The sequence below is a fragment of the Balaenoptera acutorostrata genome, chromosome 3 (assembly GCF_949987535.1).
Source record: "Balaenoptera acutorostrata chromosome 3, mBalAcu1.1, whole genome shotgun sequence".
In the NCBI taxonomy this organism is placed as follows: Eukaryota; Metazoa; Chordata; class Mammalia; order Artiodactyla; family Balaenopteridae; genus Balaenoptera; species Balaenoptera acutorostrata.
In genome coordinates, this window is record NC_080066.1 from 74,867,619 (window position 1) to 74,881,446 (window position 13,828).

At 44.8% G+C, this 13,828-nt stretch overlaps 1 non-coding gene across 1 annotated transcript; it reads right to left on the reverse strand.

The window, feature by feature from the left end:
• Positions 1 to 11,676: 11,676 nt before the first annotated feature.
• On the reverse strand, positions 11,677 to 11,749 carry TRNAE-CUC (transfer RNA glutamic acid (anticodon CUC)). Its single transcript has one exon. It is a non-coding gene; the product is annotated as a tRNA-Glu (tRNA).
• Between the last annotated feature and the right edge of the window lie 2,079 nt (positions 11,750 to 13,828).

Sequence of the window (13,828 nt, forward strand, 5' to 3'; positions counted from 1 at the left end):
GGGTAGTGAAGGTACTCATTCACTATTTACCCTACTATGAACCAGTACACCAGGTACCCTACTATGTCCCAAATTTTATGGATATACTGGTGAACAAAACCAAAGATCCTTTTCTCAAGGAACTTGTGCCTAGTGGGAAGAGACAAATATGAGTTGAATAATCACAAAAATACATGTAGAACTGTAACTGGGAAAAGCATTTGGATGGAAAGGCACATGGCATTACAAGAGCAGGTAAAAGAGTGCTTGGTCTTGTTGGGAAGGTCAGGGAAGACTCTGATGAGAAACTCTCAACTGAGCTGAGATCCAAAGGGTGAGTGGGGGTAGAGAAGGTCAGTTCAGGAAGGAGAACAGATGGTGCAAGGTCCTATGGTGGGAAGAAACCACTCAGATGATGCAGTTTCTTGATGACCTTTAAGGTCCTTTTCTTTTTAAAAATTTTATTTATTTATTGAATGGGTAATATGTTTTGAAATTTTGAAACAAAATTCAAAAGTAGGAAAGGGGGGTCTTCCCTACTGGTGCAGTGGTTAAGAATCCGCTTGCCAATGAAGCGGACATGGGTTCGAGCCCTGGTCCAGGAAGATGCCACATGCCACAGAGCAACTAAGCCCGTGCGCCACAACTATTGAGCCTGCACTTTAGAGCCCGTGAGCCACAACTACAGAGCCCGTGAGCCACAACTACTGAGCCCGTGTGCCACAACTACTGAAGCCCACGTGCCTAGAGCCCGTGCTCTGCAACAAGAGAAGCCACCGCAATGAGAAGCACGCACGCTGCAACAAAGAGTAGCCCCCGCGCGCCGCAACTAGAGAAAGCCCGCACACGGCAACGAAGACCCAACGCAGCCATAAATAAATAAATAAATAAATAAATAAATATTTTTTTTTAAAAAGTAGGAAAGGGTATGGAGTGAAAATAAGTCTCTCTTTCTGCTCTTGACTTGCCAGAGACAGTAACTGTCACAGGTTTTCCTGATCCTTCTGGAGGTATTAGACGCATCAACCAATATTCCCTTTTTTTGCCTCCACAAAGTTGTAGCTCTCTATACACCATTCAGCATCTTGCTTTATTCTCCAAATAGATCTTGAGGCTTGAGAGAGCCTCCTTTAGAGCTACTTTGCAGTTTTTTTTAGTAGCCATTTTTACAGCAATCCATCAAAGGAAGTACCATAGGTTGTTTAACCTCTTCTTTACTGAACCCATTTGGGAAGATGGCAAGCAATGTAGCAATCAATATTCTTGTATGTACATAATTTTGCACATTTTTACTATATTCGTAATGCAGATTTTTGTTTTATTCCTTAAAAAATCTTTCATTTCTCTTCCAATGACAAAAGTAATACATGCTTATAGGGAAATATTTAAACATTGCAGAAATACGTCACGCAGAATGTGAAAGTACCCAAGAATTCCACCCTCCATAAATAACCACTATGATTATTAGCTTTCCTAGATGATTTCTAATCTAGAGTAACTGAAAAAGGGACATGGCACAAAGATCAGATAGTAGATGCCAGAAAATCTCTGTGTTTTGGGGTGCCTATGGGAGAGAAGTTGCCAGATAGGACTGATGCATTCCTCTATAATATTAAGGGTTTGTAATCTGGCTGGGCTCCATGGATGGCTTTGGAATGAGGATTAATTTATCAACATAGGTGATTTTCCAAAGAAGAGGTTTATAGCTTTCATCAGATTCTTAAAGGGATGTATGACCATTAAAAGTGAAGAGCGTCCCCCAGTAGAGAGAGGCCATCAGGTAAGTTTCATTCTTGCTTAAGAATGATGTTAATCTTGGCAGGGGACTCTTCTAAGAGTTCCTAAATTCTTAGAGAATCTGGACAAATTATTTAGCCTCATCTATAAAATAGGAATAATAATAATTGTAATTCTTAGGGTGACTGTGAGGATGAAATAAGTTAATGTTTATAAGCACTTAGAAAAGTCTCTGTCAAATAACAAGACTTACATACATGTTCATAAATCAACTTTAGTTCCCATGTCCCCTGCCTTCCCAACCTCAACAAGAAAACCAAGGTCCGCAAGTAAAGAACAGCAGACTGTCGACAAGCAGCCCAGACCTCCTGAATAATTTCTACTACCGAATCTTCCCCAGGGCAGCATGCTATCCCTATCCAGGGATCAAAATGTATCTAGGTCATCTGAGGAAGTAGCTAGGCAAGAGGGCGTTGAAGCACTGCGATAAAACTCGATGTTAATTTTGCAGCTAGTAAGGATAGTCTTTTACCATAAAAATGCAAATTATGTGGGATAGATATAGACATACGTATACACATACATTCATAGCTATGTCATTTTTCCATAAGAAATTATTTAATTTTCAGCTGAGGGAATTTTTCTTTTTCTTGAAGAGCAAGAGAATAAACTACCTCTAAATTAAAATATCTGAAAACTCACAGGATACGGAACCAGCAAGAATTATGATTGCTTCACTCTTTCCTCACCACTACTGCCTTGACAAAAAAATAAATAAAACACACACACACAGATATAGGTATTATTTTACTTACAGAATAATGCAGTTGAATTGTGTTGTCTAGAAGGCACTTTAAATATTCCAGAGGCTTGAGGACTGTTGAAAAAGCACCTGCACGCTGGAATCCCAGATCCTTTCTTTTTCTCCTTCTGTCTCACGATGCAGTGCAGTAGGGTCCCAGCCTGACTAAACTTTAGGCAGGGGAATGAACCCAGTTCTGTCTCCCAAGTACTTACTGATCACCTAGACTGTGCCAGGAATCTTGCATAAAGCAAAGACAAATCAGATGGAGTCTCTGCTTCTGTTAGCTTGCCTATAAAACAAGATGCTTGAATTAGGTGATTATCTTTTCCCAGTTCTGAGTTCTGTGATTCTTGTGAGGTTGAAGTAAAATCAAGCAGTTGTTTGCAACCAAAAATTCTTCAGAAGTACTTATCAATAGCCTTCTTATGGTCAAATTGCTATATAAATTCCATCCCCTCAAGGTGCTCCCTCCAGCGCTTGAATCATTAATAATGTATCATTCTTACTAATAGCATATCATTAATAACGATGTACTATTTGTATAGGGCTCCGTAGCACCAAGAACTCTTCACAACTGAGGGTCAGAGAGCACTGGTAATCTCAGCCCTATTTTTACAGGTAAGGAAACTGAGGCTGAGAGAATTGGAGGGGGCAGAAAAAGTGCTTGAACCGGTGAAGACTCCTTCTGCCCACACTGCCTCTCTACTTACGAAATGCTACTGTCCTTGCTGTGTGTCCAACTCATCCCTGCCTTCCTCACAGGCAGAGCCAGCCCTTCGTGTTTCCTTTATGGTACCCACACACCTTGTCCACATCTAGCGGACATCTGCTTCACTCTGGTGCAGGCCACATCCCACATCTGTTTGCTGAGCTTGGGAGGCTGCTCTTGGGTGGATCTGGGCTCTGTGGACAGGCCTAAGAATAAGCAGTTAAAAAACGGTCCCACTTGCCTGTTTCCCTGGGCCCGAGCCTCCTGCAATGGCAGCTCTCTTCCCTAGGCCGGAAGCAGGAGCCCCGAGCTTGGTCCATGTTATCCCAGCATCAGCAGGCCCTGAATTGTTCATTTGAGACTCCCTGGAGAAAGCCTGTTATCAGCTGAACTTGTTCTCTTTAAGGTTTTGATCTCAATAAAGATGAATGAGTCATTTTAAGTGCTTCTGTGTGAGGCTTGGAGAGACATGCAGCCAAGGCCGCAGGGCTAGCCCCTCACCTAATCGTCTAGGAAGAGCTCCCGTAGGGACCCACCTGACGCCAGTCCCCGAGGGACATTCCCAAGAATAATGATAATAAAATGTGCTTGTTTATTTTGTTTATGGCAGTGGGACTATTTTTCAAAGCACAGCCCACTCAAACAGGTTGGGGCAGGCATGACTGAGAGAAGAGAGGATTAGGGCTGGGAACTCAGGGTCCATGGTGCTATTAAGTTGCAAAGGTCAGACTGGAATGCAAATCTCCGAACGCCAGGCCCTGTGGTCTCCACATTCTTGCAGCCTTAGACTGCCCTGTAGAGCTGGCCAGGTTTATCTTGGAGACTCTCCCTGCCCTTTAGGCGATCCAGTGCACTGCAGTAGCCAGCCAGGAAACCCCAGCCTCTTCGTCAAGCTGACACCTGCCTCCCCTCCGTGAAAGGCACATGTTCTGAAATTGCCCTTTCCTCCATCACCTCATCCAATCCCTCACTGTCTTTCTAAATAGATCACAGGTCAAAGGGGAAAGTAATGGAATGTACTACATTTGCATATAGATGTGAATTAACAAATAGTTATTTAATGTGCACATCACATTAAATACTTTGGAATCCCCAAACATAGGCTTCTGGGAGAGTACAAGTTCAAGAGCTATTGCTAAGTGCACGAAATACATTATAAGGTATCTGCTTACCTCTTAAACTCCATCCTTGGGACTTCCCTGGTGGTCCAGCGGTTAAGGCTCTGTGCTCCCAATGCAGGGGGCCTGGGTTCGACCTTTAATCTTCCTCAGAGGGACGTTGATTTTCCCTAGGGTGCCAACATTTTAAAATGTTTTTTTCTTAAAACACCTTTAAGCACATCTGAGGTAAGGAATAGGTGAGTCAGGAGTGATAGTAAGAAATGGGGCAGATGGTTGGAGTAAAATGAGGCTCTCGCAGCCTGGACCTGGACAGATTCTGTCGGTGCAAGAGGCTGTCTCTGAGGAAGGCGAGGAATCACAGGGAACCTGGTGAACCACCATCTGTGGCTCAGAATCTTTGGTGATACAGTTTCAGTCTTGCTGCAGTGGGCATGTCTGTCGCCAGATGAGCTTGGTTTAGAGAAGCCCCACCAGGTCCTCCGGTGAGGCCTGCGCTCAGGCCATGCCCCGACCTCCAGAGCCCTCCAGGTTCATGCCCTCCCCGTCCTCACCTCGCCTCACCTCTGCCCTGCAGGTGAAGACTGTTGGCATCTTCAGAGCATCTGAGAGCCCACAGCTGAGAATGAAGAGTATGCCTCCCTTCCCCAACAGCCGTCCTGTTGGCCTCTTTGCTCCCGCCTCTGGTTCAAGAGCCTGTTAAGATCAAGTTTCCTTTTGGTGATAGACGCTCTTCCTCTCAGTTTTGTTGAGCGTTTGTGTTTTTTTTGTTTTTTTGTTTTTGTTTTTTTTAACATCTTTATTGGAGTATAATTGCTTTACAATGGTGTGTTAGTTTCTGCTTTATAACAAAGGTGGAAAACAAAGTCAGCGTCCCCTTTTGTGATTCTCCTGAAGGCGCATCACGATTTAAGCCTCTGCAGCTGACTCCTGTTTGCGCCAAGATTCTAGAGTCACCACCACAATGTGTCCTAGAGGGGTGCTTCTCAGATGCTGGAGTGCTCCAGGATTGCCCCAGGGTGTTTGTTAAACACACGTATTCCTGGGCTGCTCCCTACACCTGCTGAATCACAATCTCTGCATGGTGGGACCCAGGTTTGTATATTTGTAAACTAGCTGCCCAGGGGGTTCTGTTGTGTAACCGAGGTCAAACCAATGACTTACAGGGGGCGAAAAGGTGGGCTCTGGGTGGGAGGCCTGGGCTATAATCCTGCTCTGCTGAGTGACTTTGGGGGAGTTACTTAACTGATCTGTGCCTCAGTTTTCTCGTCTATGAATTGGGGATGATAGTACCTCCCTGAGGGATCATTGAAAGGGATGAAAAAGGAAATGTGTGCAAATTGTTTATAGAACACGCCTTCACACAAGGGCTTAGTAAAATTATTCTCAAGCCCCCAACTGGAGGAGCAGGAGCTCCCAGGGTCCTACATGCTGTGTCTCTAACCCCAGAGTCTACCCTTAACCTCCACAGTCCTCTGGGCAGGCACCTGTGTCTTCTTGAAGCATCTGGCCGGTGAGCCACGCTGCAGGATGTCCCCTGCTTGTACTCTCCATTCTTTCTTTCCAGTCTCCCCATGCAGCCTCTGCGCTCTTGTCAGTGTGACACAGTACTTGACATAGACTCTGAGTGAGGCTGAACTCTTGCTGGCTGTGTGACCTTGGCCAAGTTAGTTAGCCTCTCTGGGGTTCAGTTTCCTCATCTATAAAATCAGACTCAGAAGGCAACCCAATCATGGGGTTATTGTGAAGACTGTGTACAGGGCTTAGCTCGGTGCCAGCACTAGCCACTGATATATGACATCTCTATATTCATTTATAATGATTAGCCTACACCTTCATCTTTTAGGGCAGCAGTTGGTAAACCGCAGCTTGTGTGCGAAATCTGGCCCACCACATATTTTTGCATGGCCTGTGAAGATGAGACAGTTTTTACATTTTTAAATGGTTGAAAAAAATTTAAAAAATAATAATATTTCCTGACACGTGAAAATTATATGCAACACAAATTTCAGTGTCCAAAAATAAAGTCTTATTGAAATACACCATGCTCATTCGTTTGTATATTATCTGTGGTTACTTTCAGTCTACAACAGCAGAGCTGGGTAGTTGTAGAGACCTTATGGCTGGCAAAGCCAGAAATATTTACCCTCTGATCCTTTACACAAAATGTTGGCCAATCCCTGTTCTAGGGAATAAAGGGCTTATTCCAAAGCTTCTGCATAGCCCTAGCCTGAGCTGTAAGTAAGGAGGAACCCTCTGAACTTGAGCCGCTGGCGGTAAATAAGAAGCAGTAAGGCTCCCATGTAATTGCCGACCACGTTCGAAGGAGCAGTTATGGAGTGTCGCTGCAATGTCGTCTTGGACAGTGAGGCAGCTCACAAAGAAAGTGTGGGCAGAAAAGGTAAAAAGAAGGTCAGGTTGTTAGCTGGGATTCAGAGAGACTCACCGACCATACTCTCCCAGGAGACACACTTCATCACCCGGCTTCCAGAACTTCTCAGCCTGCCTTGCATCTATTGGGGCCATGTGATTAACCCCTGGACAAAGACCTGTAAGCACAAGAGCTGTACCAGTTTCCAGAACACTTCCTTAAAAATAGCTAGCACATGTTCTTCACTCCCTCTTGGCTCTCTCTTTTACCCTGTTGCCTGGGAGATGGCTGGAGTTCTAGCATCCCTGTTGGACTATGAAGATAAGGACCACATCCTAGGGATGGTGGAACAGTGATCCGGAAGCAGGCGGTATCCCGGGGACTTTGAGGAACAAGGTCCCCACTCCAGGCCTGAACTGTTTACCTCCAGACTTTTACAAGGAGAAGAAAAAAACTTCTGTTTGCTGAAGTCACTCTTATTTTGGAATTCTTATCGTGAGTCAAATTTAATCCTGATACAGTCCTTAAGGTGTCTTTTGGTGATAACTTCCTCTTTTCTGCCAGTGATTCTTGACCTTCATTTTAATAGACTTTCCCTGTGTCCTAGTGTGGGGAGCTCTGGAGGCGGAGACAGCTATCCCTGGTGATTGAGGAGGTGGGGCAGGAGGGCAGGGACCAGTGCAGGCTTGCTAAGGGCCCTTCACCTTAGCTGATTTCTGTGCTTACCTCCCTCAGCCTGGGAAAAATGATGGCAGTTCCTTCCCTCAGCTTAGCATCGAGCCGGGCACATGCAAAGAGGTTTTAATTTATTTTTATTTTTTATTTCTTAAGCCAGCTATTTGCATTTTCATCATTTATCCTCTGATAGTTACCCAAGTACTGAAGGCAAGCCTTGCCTTATATGATGGGTCACTTCCACCCCTACTTTAAAACTTGTTTTGCCCAACGTCTCACATTGCCTGTAAAGCAAAGAGCAACATCTTTAGTCCAGCCATAAACCCCTTCACCATCTGGCTGTAGCCAACCTCTTCATTTCATCCCCTACCTCTCAGAAAAGTGGAAGTGCAGCCGCTGTGAGGTACTTTAATAAAATGTCACCCTTCCAGCAGCATCCTGTTCCACAGGGTATTGTACAGATTGGCCACTAGAGGGACACTTCTCAGGGTTGAAAACGAGAGAGAGAGAGAGAGAGAGAGAGAGAGAGAGAGAGAGAGAGAGAGAGAGAGAGAGAGAGTGTGTGTGTGTGTGTGTGTGTGTGTGTGTGTGTGTGTTTGGGTAGAGGGTGGGCTTCAGGGCTTCATTAGCAGCTTCCTCACCCAAGACCAGGTGGTAGAAGATTCTGACCTGGATTGGGGCCTTGAGTATTAACTCAGGCAGATTGGATCAAGCCCTGGGGGCCAGGAGGAAGTGGGAGAGGGAACACTGGAAAATCTGGCCCAGACCTGCCTTGCTGTCCTAACACTCTCTACAAATCCAGGCACTGAATAAACTAGGATACATTTTTTGAATTAGGACTCAATTCCTTTACTTTCTGAACTCAGGAATCAAATAGATTTAGATATCACAGTATCCCTCTCTATCTCAACGCACTTTCCAAACTCAGGAATCAAATGGATTAGAATGGTGAGGGATATTTACACTTGATATTTTAGGAGAAAAAAATACATTGGGAAGTAAGATAAAATATTTTCCACTTGATACCCAATGAGTCAGTATTTAATAAAAATATAATTATTAGGCTTATAGAACTAAATTTATTTCTGGAGTCATGTTTATTAAAAGATTGCATTTTTTAGGCTGCATGTTTTATTCTCTAGAACCAGAATGATGACAAGATGTTTTATAACTGTCATTGTTTTCATGGCCACATGTTGGCTGCTCTAGATTCAAGTTCAATTTCCTCAAAAGATGTTCAAGACCCTCCAAAATATTCCCCATGTTTTCCTATCCAGCTAAGCCATGTCACTGCCTACCCACATATGTCTGTTCACTTGTCCCCTGGGCTATCCGTTCCCGTGCTAGGAACTCACCTCTCCCGCTCCTTTGTCTTCCAAATATAATCCCTTCTTTAAGGAGAAACATTGTTCTTCTGAACTGTAACCCTCAGAATGGATACCTAATACTGTAGAATTTACTCCACCTATTTGCTTTCCCAAGGTGCATGCACGTAAGCCTCCTTCCGTAACAAAACCATGAGCTACTTAAAGGTGAGGACTGGGCCGTTTCTTTCTTTCCTTTCCTTTTGTTTCTTACTTCTTTATCCAGGGTCAGGTCAGTAACAAGTATGTCGGGATCCCTGCTAAATGCGTCACTTGTTCAAAGACAGACATTCAACTTAGAAGTGCACCAGGACCAAAGGGGTACCAGAGATAATAAAACTCCGTAAAATGCAATTTCCTGTTTTGTGTAATGCCAGAGTCAAAGATTTCTACCATATCTCCTAGGAAATATAGAATGAATCGAAACTGAAAAAAGGTAAGGAAGCTGAACTGAAAGGCTGCTAAGGACACAAAAACAAAGCACGAGTTTTCCTGGCTGCAGACCGCGCCCCCCTCCCCTGGTGACCAGTGGTAGAGAAAGGCCAGCCTTCCCCAAGTTTAGAGCAGTGGATGAGCCCAGAGCCTGCCCCACCTGTGCGGGTGTGGCCTCTCATTCCATGCTTTCCTCTGGCTTCTGTTAACATTTGAACCCTCTGCAGGTGAGAGGCTAACTGGAGGGTGCTCTCCGGAGCTGCCAAGGCAAAGGGCCGAAGACCAGAGAGCAGGTCCTGTGTGCAGAGTGGCACTCCGTGGCTTTGCATGGGTGCCGGCGGCAGCAGCGGCGGGGGCAGCGTCCAGACTGCATCTCTCAGACTGTCCTGCCAGCTGCTCTTGGTGGTAGTCTGCCTCTGAGAAGCACCGGCAGGAGCCAAAAGCAGGAGAAGAAACCGGCCTGCATCATCTCCTGCCCTTGGTGGGGCCTCTGGCAGCATTAGCAGCGGCGAGCAGGGTGGTGAGCAGCCCCGTCAGCGGCAGCGAGTGGCAAGGAGTCCATCAGGCCAACAGCAGTGAGGGCTGGTGGGCTCCAGCATCCTGATGTCTGGGTCATCCCTCCTCCCTGTGTTCCCCCTACCCCTTCAATATCTTTGCAACCAGCTCTCTGCCTAAAATATGCAGAGCAGGTACTGATTTCCCACCTAGACCTTGCTAATACAGATGTCAGATTAAACAGTCCAAAACCTGGATGCTGTGGACAGGACAAAGGGCACAGGTGTAGACCCAAACAGGGCAGAAAAGTGAGGAAGTGCAAGGTGGAAGGCATACTGGACCAGGAGGACAGACACCTGAAAGAAGTTTCCTCTGCTGTTCACAGGCCAGTGAGCGAGCACTGGATGGTCAGCCAGGTGTCGGATCAGCCCGAGTGTAATATCAGGGACTATTCCGAGAAGAGGTTCAGAAGGAGGAGGGAGGAATGGAGAGGACACAGAGACAGCGGGTGAAAGAGAGGGGCTGCTTAGAGGCGAAGGGGTGGCCAGATTCCCAAAGACACTGCCATTTCACTGCATGGCTTAGAGCTGGCCTCGTAGCATAGAGTGATGAGAAAATTGGCTTTCAGGCTGAAGACCACACATTGGAGTTAAGGTGGATTTGATAATACACTCTACTTTGATAATATCTTAAAGTGGATTTGATGAGACTTTAAGAAATCCAGACCTTGTTTGGGCTGTAAGTTTGGTGTTACCCCGATAGAAGTTCTTTCCTTTCTCAGTGTTTCTCAGTCCCTAGGTTGGACTTGCTTCTAACAAATAACATGCTGTAAAGGTGGTGGGATGTCAACTCCAAGAACAGGTTACAATAGGCTGTGATTTCTGTCTTGCTAGTGCCGTCTCTCTTTGGCTCTTCTCACTTGCTGGTTCTAACGCCGTTGTGAGCTGCCCTATGGTGAGGCCCACGTGACAGGAAACTGAAGGTGGCCACCGACCAACAGCCCACAGGGAACTGAATCTTTCTAACAGCCTCATGAGGAGATACCCTCCCAGCTGAATCCTGAAAAGTCTGCAGCCTCAGCTGACATCTTGATTATAGAGGACCCAGCGAAGCCACACCCAGATTCCTGACACATAGAAACCATGCAATAATAAATGTTGTTGTAAACCTCTGAGTTGTGGGGTAATTTGTTACACAGCTTAGACAGCTGATACAGATACTCTACCCTGAGTCTAATGAAGATGAGGGCTTCTTGCCCCTTCCCCCTCTATCTGCAGATCCAGAGCATGGGCCCCATTCAGCAGTGGATGGACAGAGACAGATGACCAATGACTCACTTGAAGACTGACCCCAAAGAGAGGCAGGATGCTTTGAAAGGAGGAGAAGCATAGGAAATAAATAAAGTAAGATGGAACAGTGGGGGTGCAGGGAAGGGGAAAGTGGAGGAGACGTTTCAGGAGGAAGTGTCCCTGACAGCTGAGAGCTAGGCTTACACCTGTTAGAGGGGCTGGGGTAGAGGTGAGCATTCATCAGGCCTGAATCTCAGCCACAAATCTCTCTATATAGAGAGAAAAGTCTAAAAGGGTATATGCCAGTCTCTTCACAGTGGAGACCTCTGGCAGATGGGATTAGAGAGGACCTTTTTCTTTCTACTTTGTATATTTCCATCTTGGTTAATGATTTTAAAAGTTCTTATACTATTTTTATAATCACAAAAATGATATTATTGAAACTATAGAAACCCCTTGAAATTTTGATTTGGATTGCATTAAATCTATACATTAATTTGATAAAGACTTATCTCTAGAATAATTTATCTTCTCATCCTATACATGGTATACAGTGTTACTTTTATTTGTTTTATTTTTTTTGTATTTATTTATTTATTTGGCTGCGCCAGGTCTTAGTTGTGGCATGCAGGATTTTCCTTGTGGCACGCAGGATCTTTAGTTGTGGCATGTGGGCTCTTAGTTGCGGCATGTGAAATCTAGTTCCCTGACCAGGGATCAAACCTGGGCCCCCTGCATTGAGAGTGCAGAGTCTTAGCCACTGGACCACCAGGGAGCTCCCCAGTGTTACTTTTATAGTTTCCAGTAACATTTGGTTACCCTGGCTTGTGCCGCGCGGGTGCATGTAAGAACAGAATAACACTAAAATATATCAAGTGCCTTCTCTGTGTTGCCCATTGTTTATTCATAGACCTCACTTTAATACTAGGACTAGGAAATAGGTATTTATAGATGAGGAAACAGGCTCTGGACTTGCTGGGAACTGGGCTCCCAGTCTGGATCCAGATGAAACAGAATCATGAGTTTTCTCCAGGTTCCCTGTACTCTAAAGTACATAAACTGGGTGTAGACAAGATGAACTGTATGATATCCATTACATAGTTCATGCAGCTCTTTGAGCAACTAATTACAACCTAGAATATACTACAAAAGCATACATTAGTATGAAGTTGTAAATTGTCCCTTAAAATATTAAAACTTAAGTTCATTCTAATGACTGTACTAGCCTATGTGAAATACTCATTTCAAGGATCCAGAATTTTAGTCAGCATTAAAAGTAATCATCCTCAAGCACTTTCAGAATGTAACATAAATTTTTCCATTTCACACACCAGTAGTCATTTTTCTTTAAAGTTATTTGTTTTTAATGGGTATAAAGATTTTTTTTTAAATTTTTTGGAACAGGCTTTCTTTTTTTAAAAAATTTTATTGGAGTATAGTTGATTTACAGTGTTATGTTAGTTTCAGGTGTACAGCAAAGTGAATCAGTTATACATATACATATATCCATTCTTTTTTTTAGATGGAACAGGCTCTCTTGAAGAAAGCTAGGGCCAGATGAGTCTCTTTTCTCTTGGAGGCTCTAAGCCAGCTTCAGAGAAGCTCTTAGTGGGGTCGGGGAGAGCAGGCACTCTGGAGTCAGAGGGAACTAGGTTTGAATCCCAATTCGGCCATTTCTTACTATGTGTCCTTGAGTAACTTATTTAACTTCTTTATCAGTCAGGAAAATAGAAACCCACTGGCTATTTTACCAGAGAGAATTGAATATAGGGAATTGATTAAATTGGTGCTGAAGGACTACAAAAGCAAAAAGGCAACCCATCATGAACACAGAGTAAAACTGCAGGAAGCAGCAGTTTTGCCCCTCTATGGCTGGGGGGACAAAGGAGAAACTGGGGTTCTCAGAATCTAAAAGCTGCCAGGAGTGACCCTGTGGAGTGGGAGCCCAAATCTTTGAAGGGAAGGACCATTGCTGGGAGGATGTTGAGAGGAACAGGAAGCCAAGAGAAGGAGCAAGTCCCTTTTCCTCTCTCCTTGCACCCACTGTTGGCAGAGCCTGACAAGGCAAAGCAGAAAAGAGGTTTGCAGAATCCCAGCCCCCAGTCACAATGCAGTGTAGAGGGTAGCTGAGTAGCCCACATCCTAAGCTTCAACTTCTTCGACAATGAATTAGAAATGATAAGAGTACTTACCTCAACTCTTGTTATTGAAACCAAGCAGGGCCCTGTGGGACACCTGGACACAAAAGCTTTTTTGTGTTCCCCCTTTCTTGTTTGCAGGAAATAGGCTTCATTCAGCCTTCATGATCTTCCCTGAGTTCCAAAGGTCAGGTTCAAACAGTTGCTAATCAGGGAAGGGAGGGGATGCTGAGACAAGGAAGGAGAAGTCAAGAAACAGTAGTGCAGCCTTGGAGTAGGGTCCTGGTTCTCCCCTCAAGGGACATACATGACAATATTTTTGAGCTGTTTTGCAGAGACTGAAACCCCCACTAGGTGGGAGAAGTTAACTGTCTGCTGCCCACAAGCACATAGACCCCAGACCAGCTGGAACCGGAAGGTTGAAGACGCTGACTCCCAATTACCTCACACCAACCAATCAGAAGAATGTCCACGAGCTGATCACTCCCTCCTCTTTGAACCATTACTATGAAACTCCTCACTACTGCCTCCAGATTGGGACACACAGTGTTGAGGGCATTAGCCTGCTGTGGCCCCCTTTGCCTGGCAAAGCAACAAAGCTATTCTTTTCTATTTCACCCAAAACTCTGTCTCTGAGACTCAGTTCAGTACCGATGTACAGAGACTACATTATGAGCATTAAATGAGATCATGATCTGAAGTGCTCAACCCAGTGT